Consider the following 12,134-nt stretch of genomic DNA (forward strand, 5'->3'; position numbering starts at 1 on the left):
CATCACCCAGCACAGGGGCTCCCACCACCCAGCACAGGGGCTCCCACCACCCAGCACAGGGGCTCCCACCACCCAGCACAGGGTTTCCCACCACACAGCACAGGGGCTCCCACCACCCAGCACAGGGGCTCCCACCACCCAGCACAGGGGCTCCCACCACCCAGCACAGGGGCTCCCACCACACAGCACAGGGACTTATTCAGCCATTCCTTTTGATAGGGCTGCTCTCTCTCTCTCTCTCTCTCTCTCTCTCTCTCTCTCTCTTTCTCTGTCTCTCTCTCTCTCTCTCTCTGTCTCTCTCTCTGTCTCTCTCTCTCTCTCTCTGTCTCTCTCTCTCTCATTTCAATTCAAGGGGCTTTTATTGGCATGGGAAACATATGCTTACATCGCCAAAGCAAGGGCAGTACTGTAGATAATAAACAAAAGTAAAATAAACAATGAACAGTGAACTTCAAAAGCTTCAAAAGAATGTCTCTCTCTCTCTCTCTCTCTCTCTCTCTCTCTCTCTCTCTGTCCTCAGCTTGAGCTGTCTGTCTGTCTGTCTGTCTGTCTGTCTGTCTGTCTGTGTCTGTCTGTCTCTCTCTACAGCTTGAGCTCTTTCTCTCTGTCTCTCTCTCTCTCTCTGTCCTCAGCTTGAGCTGTCTGTCTGTCTGTCTCTCTCTCTCTACAGCTTGAGCTCTTTCTCTCTGTCTCTCTCTCTCTCTGTCCTCAGCTTGAGCTGTCTGTCTGTCTCTATCTACAGCTTGAGCTCTTTCTCTCTCTCTCTCTCTCAATTCAATTCAATTCAAATGTCATATTATATATATATATATATATATATATATAAAGGTGTTTGTTCTTCACTGGTTGCCCTTTTCTTGTAGCAACAGGTCACAAATCTTGCTGCTGTGATGGCACACTGTGGAATTTCACCCAGGAGATATGGGAGTTTATCAAAATTGGATTTGTTTTCAAATTCTTTGTGGATCTGTTTAATCCGAGGGAAATATGTATCTCTAATATGGTCATATGTGGGACAGGAGGTTAGGAAGTGCAGCTCAGTTTCCACCTCATTTTGTGGGCAGTGAGCACATAGCCTGTCTTCTCTTGAGAGCCATGTCTGCCTACGGCGGCCTTTCTCAACAGCAAGGCTATGCTCACTAAGTCTGTACATAGTCAAAGCTTTCCTTAATTTTGGGTCAGTCAGAGTGGTCAGGTATTCTGCCACTGTGTACTCTCTGCTTAGGGCCAAATTGTATTCTAGTTTGAGCTGTTTTTTGTGAATTTTTCCCAATGTGTCAAGTAATTATCTTTTTGTTTTCTCATGATTTGGTTGGGTCTAATTGTGCTGCTGTCCTGGGGCTCTGTAGGGTCTGTTTGTGTTTGTGAACAGAGCCCCAGGACCAGCTTGCTTAGGGGACTCTTCTCCAGGTTCATCTCTCTGTAGGTGATGGCTTTGTCATGGAAGGTTTGGGAATCGCCACCCCCTTTCCCCACTCTCCATCTCCCCACTCTTTCTCTAGGGTATGTGTGTGTATTCCAGTCTTCAGCCTGTGATTGGTCCAGACATTCTTTCCATCTTGACTCTTCTATTGATCGGGTCTCTGTTGAATACAAACCTGTCAACCATACAGAGGAAATTAAGTGTTTCTGCTGTTATGGTCATTGAAGGAAATGACAGGATACTTGAAAATATGCTGCTGATGGCTCCACTTGAAAAAGCCATCCCACAGGATACAGAGCAGCTAGCTAGACAGGCTTGTGTTGATTACACACACACACAAAGACACAGACACACGGACACACACACACACACAGTACACACACGTGCACACAACACTCACACAGATACGCACACTGTACACACACACTGTACACACACACACACACACACACACACGCACACACGCACGCACGCACGCACACACAGATACACATGCATAGAGACAGTATGTGTGCTACATGATCAAGGAGATCAGGTTGTCAACCACTCAGGTCACACCAGATCACAACATCACAATACCCATAAAACCTAGCGTTCAAACAGGAAAATGGTTCCAATTGTTTTTCCAACATTCATTTTTCCCATGGTGGATTTTAGAACAGTTGAAAGAAGGGCTGTGTTTTGTGTGTGTGCTTACCTTGACGTTTTGATAATAGTGTACATCTCTCTAGGGCAAGGGGACTTTGTGCCTGTATTTATTTACCCTCCCCAAAATGAAATGCTGATTAGCTGCTAGTACTGCTATCATAAAGATCGTCTTGATGATCTGGATGAGACTGACGAATCGAGGCAAAGGTAAGAACCTCCGGATTAACTATCTAATGTTAGCTAAATGTATTAATACAGTTTTTTACAATCACGTTGGCACTAATTTCAGAACCTTTTCTCAAAACTCTATAGACAAAAAACTCACAACCAATGATAAAAATGCTAATTTTTCAAAACTCCAATTGCTTGGATACAATACACATAATGCTAAGATCATTTGTTCATAGAACTAAAATCACCTGTTCAAAATCATACTACGGTCAAAGTATCTTAGATTATTCATCTTGCCTGTTCTAATGTTTGATCAAACAACATCTAAAAAACTCTCTACTCTATATAGTCTATATATTGAGTTGCAGGCAGACACATGATTCGCAGTTTGAATGTAACCTTCCTTGATGAGCTAAATCAGGTCTGTAGAGCTGATGTCATGACCTATGTCATTGTGTGGGCTAATGTCAGGTTCCACCATGCTCAGAATGATGCAAGCAGGGTTTCAGGCCCAACCACAATTTACCACCCTGTACTTACCCCCATACTCTCCTTTCCTTAACCCGATTGAGGATTTTATCTCCACATGGAGGTGGAAGGTATATGATAGGCGCCCTCACGAGCAAGCCACCCTTCTCCAGGCCATGGATGACGCATGCAATGACATCACGGCAGACCAGTGTCAGGCCTGGATTCGCCCGAAGATTCTTCCCAAGATGTTTGGCTATTGAAAACATCCACTGTGATGTGGATGAGAACCTATGGCCAAATCCACAAGACAGGGTTGAGGGAAATATAGAAGTACGGTATTTAATCTTTTGTTTTGCTCTTTACAGTAAGCCAGGTAAGGAACACTGCAGTGATGTTTTACAGTAAGCCAGGTGAGGAACACTGCAGTGATGTTTTACAGCAAGCCAGGTGAGGAACACTGCAGTGATGTTTTACAGTAAGCCAGGTGAGGAACACTGCAGTTGACCTTTCTTTTTTTGTCGCTAATTATTTTTGCTTTGATTCAAAGAAACCTATGTTGTGATTTTATTCTATTTCATCAATAAATTTCAGATTTTGTTCAATGATTCCACTGTCTGTAGTATTCTCTCTACTAGTCCTTTTACAGTGATGTATTCACATGTAGTAGTAGTAATGAAACATGTATCACATATTTTGTACTACAATATTTAATGATTGTACAAACAACTATGCAGTGAAACTATCGTATCTTGTGTGTGGGTGATCTAAATGAACGTTCCTATGGTATTTCATGATAAATGAGTTATTTGAACCAATGAATCTGCAAGTGCAAGGTTTCTTTAAAGATATGAAACCACAATGCAATGTTTTAAACATTGGACAGCCTGTGTTACAAGTGATTGCCGTTTTGAGTTTTGTGTCTAGAGTTTTGAAGAATGACCACAAGGTTCTGAAATTAGTGCCAAAGTGATTGTTTAAAACTGTAAATAAATAGGGTACACTGGTTCGTTATTAGTCATCAATCTAAAGGGAGGGCAATGTTTAATTAATGTTGCAGCCCTCTCGCTTCAAACATACAGTATTATATAGTCATTACTACATGGAAAGGTCTGTGAAAAGACCCCTGGTGGCATGTCTGGTGGGGTACGTGTGTGCTCATGTTGCTCAAATGAACAGCATCCGGTTTTAAAAAACAGATAAAGCAACACCTCACGACACAACGCCTCTACCCGATTTTGACTTAGGTAGTTTGTGTGTATGTATTCATATGTAGACTACGTGTGCCTTTACAAATGTTTTATGTACAGTCGTTCTGTATTTTATGTACAGTAGTTCTGTCCTTGCTTTTCTTGTCTATTAATGTTCTGTATTATGTCATGTTTTTTTTTGTGGATGAAGAGGAGCAGCTGCTTCTGAAACAGCTAACAGAGATCCTAATAAAATACCAAAATTGACGCAATACCTGTTAGCAAAGATGACGTGTAAGAGCTTGTAAGGAATGATAGATTTGTATAATGTCTACTTTGATGCTAATTATTTGAGAGTATATAGACACAAATATATTGATAAAAGTCACCTTGTCCGAGAGAGATTTACACGGTAATCAAAACATCACGCCAGGGTTATAAGACATGAAACACAGCCCTTATTTTAAGTGTTTCTAAAATCCCCTATTGGGAAAATGAATGGTGGAAAAACAATGGGAACCATTTCCCTATTTGACCGCTAGCTTTTATGGGTATTATGACACCTCCACTGTGGGGCTCTGTATGATGCCATTTGGGACTCATCATAAGGACCCCTCATCACCTCCACTGTGGGGCTCTGTATGGTGCCATTTGGGACTCATAACCTCCACTGTGGGGCTCTATATGGTGCCATTTGGGACTCATAACCTCCACTGTGGGGCTCTGTATGGTGCCATTTGGGACTCATCATAAGGACCCCTCATCACCTCCACTGTGGGGCTCTGTAGGGTGCCATTTGGGACTCATAATAAGGGCCCCTCATCACCTCCACTGTGGGGCTCTGTAGGGTGCCATTTGGGACTCATAATAAGGGCCCCTCATCACCTCCACTGTGGGGCTCTGTAGGGTGCCATTTGGGACTCATCATAAGGGCCCCTCATCACCTCCACTCAGTGTACATGTACCAAAAACGTTTTAGTCTTTCACACCAACATCCCCATGAATCCTCTAAAGCAAGCAGTGTTTCCCAACTCCAGTCGCCCCAACAGTACACATTGTTTTGTGGTAGCCCTTGACAAACGCATCTCATTCAGTGCCTGATGATTATTTGACGAGTTGAATCGGGTGTGACTTGTAAGTGTACTGTTGGGGGTACTCAAGGACCAGGGTTACGAAACACTGCTCTAAAGCACCCTACACAGACAGACAGACAGACAGACAGACACGGACAGACAGACACGGACAGACAGACACGGACAGACAGACACGGACAGACAGACACGGACAGACAGACAGACACGGACAGACAGAGACAGAGAGAGAGACAGACAGACAGAGAGACAGACAGACAGAGAGAGAGAGAGACAGACAGACAGAGAGACAGACAGACAGAGAGAGAGACAGACAGACAGGCAGAGAGAGACAGACAGACAGACAGATAGACAGACACGGACAGACAGACAGAGACAGAGAGAGAGACAGACAGAGAGAGAGACAGACAGAGAGACAGACAGACAGACAGACAGACAGACAGACAGACAGACACGGACAGACAGACACGGACAGACAGACAGACACGGACAGACAGACAGACACGGACAGACAGACAGACAGACAGACAGACAGACAGACAGACAGACAGACAGACAGACAGACAGACACGGACAGACAGACACGGACAGACAGACACGGACAGACAGACAGACACAGACAGACAGACAGACACGGACAGACAGACAGAGACAGAGACAGACAGACAGACAGAGAGAGAGACAGACAGAGAGAGAGACAGACAGACAGACAGACAGACAGACAGACAGACAGACAGACACGGACAGACAGACACGGACAGACAGACAGACACGGACAGACAGACAGACACGGACAGACAGACAGAGACAGAGAGAGAGACAGACAGAGAGAGAGACAGACAGAGAGACAGACAGACAGAGAGACAGACAGACAGACAGAGGGACAGACAGACACGGACAGACAGACAGACACGGACAGACAGACAGACACGGACAGACAGACAGACACGGACAGACAGACAGACAGACACGGACAGACAGACAGACACGGACAGACAGACACGGACAGAGAGACAGACAGAGAGAGAGACAGAGAGACAGACAGAGAGAGAGACAGACAGAGAGAGAGACAGACAGAGAGAGAGACAGACAGAGAGAGAGACAGAGAGACAGACAGAGAGACAGACAGACAGAGAGACAGACAGACAGACAGACAGACAGACAGACAGACAGACAGACAGACAGACAGACAGTACCTGAATGCTTTTATGACATGATGGTGTACTCTTTCTACCAATAGGTTGCTCAACGTGCACAACAGTTCAGTTCAGTACACAGCGTAGGTGGTTTTATAGCTTATTTTCTTTAAGTATGGATACTTGTCTGATGTGTGTGTGTTATACTGAATGTAAGAGGCTAGGAGAGAGGATGATAGTGATGTAGTTTACTGTGAATCATTACAAATCCAGCGCACAGACAGAGTGTGTGTGTACCTATGTGTACCTATGTATGTGTGTGTGTGTGTGTAGCTAGTGGCAAATTAGAGCAGAAAGTCTTAGACTGAGCGTTTGATGAATGCTCAAAGGAATTTAGAGGTAGTTTTACACACCTAGGCAGCAAAAATAATCCTTATTACTTTTGCAGTCGTAATTAGGCTCTGATGAAGTTGGGGCGGCGGCTGTGTGTGTGTGTGTGTGTGTGTGTGTGGGGGGGGGGGCAACAGAAACTTCTTACTTCCTGTTCAAAGCATTTGCCTCACCCTTCCTTTCTGAGGTTCTGCTACAGTAATGAGTTAGCTAGACTTTATCCTTCCTCTCTGAGATTCTGCTACAGTAATGAGTTAGCTAGACTTTACCCTTCCTTTCTGAGGTTCTGCTACAGTAATGAGTTAGCTAGACTTTATCCTTCCTTTCTGAGGTTCTGCTACAGTAATGAGTTAGCTAGACTTTACCCTTCCTTTCTGAGGTTCTGCTACAGTAATGATTTAGCTAGACTTTATCCTTCCTCTCTGAGGTTCTGCTACAGTAATGAGTTATCTAGACTTTATCCTTCCTCTCTGAGGTTCTGCTACAGTAATGAGTTAGCTAGACTTTACCCTTCCTTTCTGAGGTTCTGCTACAGTAATGAGTTAGCTAGACTTTATCCTTCCTCTCTGAGGTTCTGCTACAGTAATGATTTAGCTAGACTTTATCCTTCCTCTCTGAGGTTCTGCTACAGTAATGAGTTAGCTAGACTTTATCCTTCCTCTCTGAGGTTCTGCTACAGTAATGATTTAGCTAGACTTTATCCTTCCTCTCTGAGGTTCTGCTACAGTAATGAGTTAGCTAGACCTCACCTGTCACGACTTCCACCGAAGTCGGTCCCTCTCCTTGTTCGGGTGGCGTTCGGCAGTCGACGTCACCGGTCTTCTAGCTATCGCCGCTCCACCTTTCATTTTCCATTTGTTTTGTCTTGGTTTTCCGCACACCTGGTTCACATTCCCTCATCTGAATAAATGTATTTTACCCTCTGTTCCCCCCCATGTCTGTGTGTGGAATTGTTTGCTTCAGGCTGGTTTGCGCCGGGTATGTGTTTGACCTGTTGTGTTCTGTTTATTGTACCGTTTGTGTACTTTGGGCGTAATCGCTGTTGTCCTTGGGCATGAATAAAGTGTGCCTGTTATCACCCATCTCTGCTCTCCTTCACCTGACTTACCTTCAACCAGTTGCGCATATCATGACATCACCCTTCCTCTCAGAGGTTCTGCTACAGTGATGAGTTAGCTAGACTTTATCCTTCCTCTCTGAGGTTCTGCTACAGTGATGAGTTAGCTAGACTTTATCCTTCCTCTCTGAGGTTCTGCTACAGTAATGATTTAGCTAGACTTTATCCTTCCTCTCTGAGGTTCTGCTACAGTAATGAGTTAGCTAGACTTTATCCTTCCTCTCTGAGGTTCTGCTACAGTAATGAGTTAGCTAGACTTTATCCTTCCTCTCTGAGGTTCTGCTACAGTAATGAGTTAGCTAGACTTTATCCTTCCTCTCTGAGGTTCTGCTACAGTAATGAGTTAGCTAGACTTTATCCTTCCTCTCAGAGGTTCTGCTACAGTAATGAGTTAGCTAGACTTTATCCTTCCTCTCTGAGGTTCTGCTACAGTATTGAGTTAGCTAGACTTTATCCTTCCTCTCTGAGGTTCTGCTACAGTAATGGTTATTTGTGTCTGGGGTGGTATGTATTGTCAAATTTCGGGAAAACAACTGGCACTGGCTCTGTTACTGCTGTCAATTAGAAAGAGGAAACATCAGCTGATTAGTGTAGGGATGTGTCCACACACACACACACACACACACACACACACACACACACACACACACTTCTGATAGAGGTAATGAATGAGTGAAAAGCCTGTACAGTTTCTCCTTAACACTCACATACACAGAAACTTGTTCGCAGACACACACACACTTCTGATGTACCACTATTATTGCTGAAGCTAATGACGGAAGCCAAGACGGTGAGAAGTCTTCCTGTATTCTGATGTACAGTTGAAGTTGGAAGTTTACATACACCTTAGCCAAATAAGTTTAAACTCAGTCTCACAATTCCTGACATTTAATCCTAGTGACATTTGCTTGTCTTTGGTCAGTTAGGATCACCACCTTATTTTAAAAATGAGAAATGTCAGAATAATAGTAGAGAGAATGATTTATTTCAGCTTTTATTTCTTTCATCACATTCCCAGTGGGTCAGAAGTTTGCATACACTCAATTAGTATTTGGAAACATTGACTTGAAATTGTTTAACTTGGGTCAAATGTTTTGGGTAGCCTTCCACAAGCTTCCCACAATAAGTTGGGTGAATTTTTTCATCGGGATTGAGGTCAGGGCTTTGATGTCCACTCCAATACCTTGACTTTGTTGTCCCTAAGCCATTTTGCCACAACTTTGGAAGTATGCTTGGGGTCATTGTCCATTTGGAAGACCCATTTGCAACAAATCTTTAACTTCTTGACTGATGTCTTCAGATGTTGCTTCAAGATATCCACATAATTTCCTTCCTCATGATGCCATCTATTTTGTGAAGTTCCGCAGTTCCTCCTGCAGCAAAGCATCCCCACAAGATGATGCTGCCATGAGATGGTGTTCTTCGGCTTGCAAGCATCCCCCTTTTTCCGCCAAACAGTTCAATTATTGTCCAAAAAGTATGATTTTTGTCCCCATGTGCAGTTGCAAACATAGACTGTCTTTATTATGGTGGTTTTGGAGTTGTGGCTTCTTCCTTGCTGAGCGGCCTTTCAGGTTGTGTCAATATAGGAGTCATTTACTGTGGCTATAGATACTTTTGTACCTGTTTCCTCCAGCATCATAAGGTCCTTAGCTGTTGTTCTGCGATTGATTTGCACCTTTCGCACCAAAGTACGTTCAGTCCTAGGAGACAGAATGAGTCTCCTTCCTGAGCGGTATGATGGCTGCGTGGTCCCATGGTGTTTATACTTGCGTACTATTGTTTGTACAGATGAATGTGGTACGATATTGCTCCCAAGGATGAACCAGAGGAGGTCTACAATTTTTTTCTGAGGTCTTGGCTGATTTCTTTTGATTGTCCCATGATGTCAAGCAAAGAGGCAGTTTGAAGGTAGGCCTTGAAATACATCCACTGGTCCACTGGTACACCTCCAATTGACTCAAATGATGTGAATCAGAGGCTTCTAAAGCCACGACATCATTTTCTGAAATGTTCCTCGCTGTTTAAAGGCACAGTCAACTTACTATATGTAAACTTCTGAGCCACTGGATGACTTGTGTCATAAACTACAGTTTGTTGACAAGAAGAAAAAAAAATAGTTTTAATGTCTCCAACCTAAGTGTATGTAAACTTCCGACTTCAACTGTATATGTAAGGGATAAATGCCAACCTTCTGTACGTTACCTTGGACATAATTGATGATATTTATGTACACGACCCAGTTGTTCCTTTCATTTGTTCAATATTTGCATTGCCAGTCAAAAGTTTGGACACACCTACTCATTCAAAGGTTGTTCTTTATTTGTACTGTTCTACACTATATAATAATAGTGAAGACATCAAAACTATGAAATAACACATGGAATCATGTAGTAACCAAAAAAGTGTTAAACAAAAAGGCCTTTCTTCTGACACTTAAAAACACCAAAATAAAGATGCCCAGGGTCTCTGCTCATCTGCGTGAACGTGCCTTAGACATGCTGCAAGAGGCATGAGGAATGCAGATGTGGTCAGGGAAATACACTGTAATATCCATATTTTGACACAACTAAGACAGCGCTACGGGAGACAGGGCGGACAGCTTTACTATTGTAAAGTGGCTGTTCCACTGATGTCAGAAGGTGAATTCACCAATTTGTAAGTCGCTCTGGATAAGAGCGTCTGCTAAATGACTTAAATGTAATGTATGTAAGTGTAATGATCGTCCTCGCAGGTGCAGACCACGTGTAACAACACCTGCACAGGATCGGTACATCCGAACATCACACCTGCGGGACTGTTACAGGATGACAACAACAACTGCCCGAGTTACACCAGGAATGCACATTCCCTCCGTCAGTGCTCATACTGTCCACAATAGACTGAGAGAGACTTGACTGAGGGCTTCTAAACCTGTTGTAAGGCAGGTCCTCACCAGACATCACCGGCAACAACGTCGCCTATGGGCACAAACCCTCCATCGCTGGACCAGACAGGACTGGCAAAAAGTGTTCTTCACTGACGATTCACGGTTTTGTCTCACCAGGGGTGATGGTTGGATTAGCGTTTATCGTCGAAGGAATGAGCGTTACACCATTGCCTGTACTCTGGAGCGGAATCGATTTGGACGTGGAGGGTCCGTCATGGTCTGGGGCAGTTGGGTCACAGCATCATCGGACTGAGCTTGTTGTCATTGCAGGCAATCTCAACGCTGTTTGTTACAGGGAAGACTTCCTCCTCCCTCATGTGGTACCCTTCCTGCAGGCTCATCCTTACCTGACCCTCCAGCATGACAATGCCACCAGCCATACTGCTTGTTCTGTGCATGATTTCCTGCAAGACAGGAATGTCAGTGTTCTGCCATGGCCAGCGAAGAGCCCGGATCTCAATCCCATTGAGCACGTCTGGGACCTGTTGGATCAGAGGGTGAGGGCTAGGACCATTCTCCCCAGAAATGTCTGGGAATTTGCAGGTGCCTTGGTGGAAGAGTGGGGTAACATCTCACAGCAAGAACTGGCAGATCTGGTGTAGTCCATGAGGAGGAGATGCACTTCAGTACTTAATGCAGTTTATGTCTGTTGTTGAATCTTATTATGTTCATACAAATATTTACATATATTACATTTGCTGAAAATAATGCAGTTGACAGTGAGAGGACGTTTTTGTTGTTGTTGCTGAGTTTAGTTATAGTATATGTAGTACACTACCTGTATGCAGTATGGCTTGTACCTCAGCTTCATACTAGTTACAGCGTAAGTTTTCAGCTCCTGTACATATCAGGTAGTTTCAGTTTATGTTCTACAGCAACTCTACACTTATCTCCACCGTTGCACTATATAGTACATCTGTATCTGCTCTTTATTAATATTGGAGATGCCTGCCTGCAGGGTAGCAGTGTTATCTGGACTTTACTGGCTCGAACACTCTCTCTTTAATTAGGTTTTGATGTGTGATTGATGGAGAGGCCTTCCAGGCCTGCATTTTAAAACAGGAATGCTGCTCCTCATGACGTCTGTGTCCCCATGGCACCCTATTCCCTTCATGGTTGTATTACTTTTGATTGGGCCCAGGTCAAAAGTAGTGCACTACATAAGGAATATGGTGGCATATGGGATGTAGCCAAGGTGTCAGTGAGTGGAGGGAGGGAACCCATCTCTATATCCATTCTGTTGATTTGCAAAGCCTCAGTTATACTGAGGGGTAGTAGTAGTGGGGTGGGGATTGTTTACTGGGGGTAGGGCAGTAGTAGTGAGGTGGGGATTGTTTACTGAGGGGTAGTAGTAGTGGGGGGGGGATTGTTTACTGATGGGTAGTAGTAGTGGGGTGGGGATTGTTTACTGAGGGGTAGTAGTAGTGGGGTGGGGATTGTTTACTGAGGGGTAGTAGTGGTGGGGTGGGGATTGTTTACTGAGGGGTAGTAGTAGTAGTGGGGTTGGGATTGTTTACTGAGGGGTAGTAGTAGTGGGGTGGGGATTGTTTACTGAGGGGTAGGGTAGTAGT

Source organism: Oncorhynchus masou, chromosome 32, assembly GCF_036934945.1.
Source record: "Oncorhynchus masou masou isolate Uvic2021 chromosome 32, UVic_Omas_1.1, whole genome shotgun sequence".
Taxonomy (NCBI): domain Eukaryota; kingdom Metazoa; phylum Chordata; class Actinopteri; order Salmoniformes; family Salmonidae; genus Oncorhynchus; species Oncorhynchus masou.